Source organism: Pseudophryne corroboree, chromosome 5 (genome assembly GCF_028390025.1).
Source record: "Pseudophryne corroboree isolate aPseCor3 chromosome 5, aPseCor3.hap2, whole genome shotgun sequence".
In the NCBI taxonomy this organism is placed as follows: Eukaryota; Metazoa; Chordata; class Amphibia; order Anura; family Myobatrachidae; genus Pseudophryne; species Pseudophryne corroboree.
The window spans coordinates 149256289-149258815 of record NC_086448.1 but is presented as its reverse complement, the minus strand read 5'-3'; positions in this window follow the sequence as shown (position 1 = coordinate 149258815).

Sequence of the window (2527 nt, the reverse complement as noted above, 5' to 3'; positions counted from 1 at the left end):
CGGGTCCCGATGTAATTCACCCAAGGGTTCTAATGGAGCTTCACTCTGAACTTGCAAAACCGCTATTTTTGATCTTTAAGGATTCAGTAATATCAGGTATGGTTCCTAAAGACTAGCGTATAGTGGAAGTAGTGCCTATATTCAAAAAGGGAAGTAGAGCTGAACCAGGTAATTATAGACAAGTTAGTCTTACATCTATAGCGGGGAAAGTATTGGAAGGTATTCTAAGAGATAGTATTCAGAAGTTCCTTGAAGTCAATAAGGCCATTAAAAGGAATCAACATGGATCTGTGAAGGATAGATCCTGTCAAACCAACTTACTTGGCTTTTATGAAACAGTAAGTGCAAACTTAGATCAGGGTAAAGAGGTGGATGTAATCTTTTTAGACTTTGCGAAAAGCTTTCGACACTGTACCGCACATGAGACTTATCTACAAGCTACAAGAAATAGGACTAGGAAGCACAATATGCACTTGGATCAAAAATTGGTTAGATAATAGGGAGCAGCGCGTTGTGGTTAATGGATCTTTTTCAAATTGGACTGAAGTGCTAAGTGGTGTGCCACAAGGCTCAGTATTAGGACTGCTATTGTTCAATATTTTCATTAACTACCTAACAGAAGGTCTAGAGAGCATGGTGTCAATTTTTGCAGATGATACCAAATTGTATAAAGTTATAAATACGGAGAGGGATGCTGAGTCGCTTCTGAACGACTTAGTTAAATTAGAAGCATGGGCAGCGAAATGGACAATGCGCTTCAATACAGACAAATGTAAGGTAATGCACTGTGGTAACAAGAACAAAAATAACACCTACGTACTAAATGGGGTAAAATTAGGGGATTCTGTACTGGAAAAGGACTTAGGTGTCCTCATAGATAGCAAACTAAGCAGTAGTACCCAAAGTAGGATTGCAGCAAAGAAGGCTAATAAGATATTAGCATGCATAAAACGGGGAATTGATGCTAGGGACGAGAGTGTTATACTTTCGTTGTATAAATCACTAGTGAGGCCACACCTTGAATACTGTGTACAATTCTGGGCACCATACTACAAAAAGGATATCCTGGAGCTAGAAAAGGTTCAGAGGCGGGCGACCAAACTAATTAAGGGCATGGAGACGCTGGAATACGAGGAAAGGCTTGCAAGGCTAGGCATGTTTACATTGGAAAAGAGGCGACTAAGAGGGGACATGAACAACATCTACAAATATATAAGGGGACAATACACAGATCTTGCGCAGGACCTGTTTTTGGTTAGATCAACACAGAGAACTCGTGGACACTCGCTCAGGTTAGAGGAGATTCCGCAGAATACGGCGTAAAGGCTTTTTCACGGTAAGGACGATACGTGTTTGGAATTCCCTGCCTGAGGGAGTTGTAATGGCGGACTCAGTCAACACCTTTAAGAATGGATTAGATAGATTCCTAATGGATAAGGATATCCAGGGTTATGGTGCATAGTCACGCACTATAGTTATTATAAAAAAGGGGGATAAAACATAACGGCAGACATCAGTATCAGTCAAAATTTTATACCAAATAATTCTGCATAGGAGACCACAAATAGGTTGAACTCGATGGACAATTGTCTTTTTTCAACCTTAGATACTATGTTACTATGTTACCTTGGGATCTCAATTTAGTGCTGCAGTTCCTCCAATCGAACTGGTTTGAACCATTACAGGAGGTGGACGTAAAATATATTTCGTGGAAGACCGGCACACTGTTGGCCTTGGCTTCAGCAAGACATGTGTCGGAGCTGGGGGCTTTGTCTCACAAGAGCCCCTATTTAATTTTCCATGAGGAGAGAACTGAACTCAGAACTCCTCAGCAATTTCTTCCGAAAGTGGTGTCTGCGTTTCACATCAACCCACCTATTGTGATTCCGGTTATCACCGACACTTCCACTACTTCAAAGTCTTTGAATGTTGTGAGGGCTTTGAAGGTATACGTAAAGAGGACAGCATGGCACAGGAAATCTGACTCGCTGTTCGTTCTATATGATCCCAATAAAATTGGGTGTCCTGCTTCAAAGCAGATAATTGCACACTGGATCAGTCTCACTATCCAGCATGCTTATTCCACAGCAGGTTTGCCAGTTTCAAGATCTGTACAGTCCCACTCTACCAGGTCGGTGGATTCTTCCCGGGTGGCTGCCCGGGGTGTCTCAGCTTTACAGCTCGGCCGGGCGGCTACTTGGACTGGTTCGAACACATTTGCTAAGTTCTACAAGTTCGATACTTTGGTCTCTGAGGACCTTCAGTTTGGTCAATCAGTTCTGCAGGAACCTCAGCACTCTCCCACCCGGTTTGGGAGCTTTGGTGCATCCCCATGGTACTAAATGGAACCCCAGTATCCTCTAGGACATAAGAAAAAATAGGATTTTAATTACCTACCGGTAAATCCTTTTCTCGTAGTCCAGAGGGGATACTGGGCGCCTGCCTGGTGCTTCGTTTTTTCTGCACTGTTACTTGGCTAACTATTGTTGGTTCAGCTGTTGCTGTTCCTGTTTCAAGTTTGGATAGC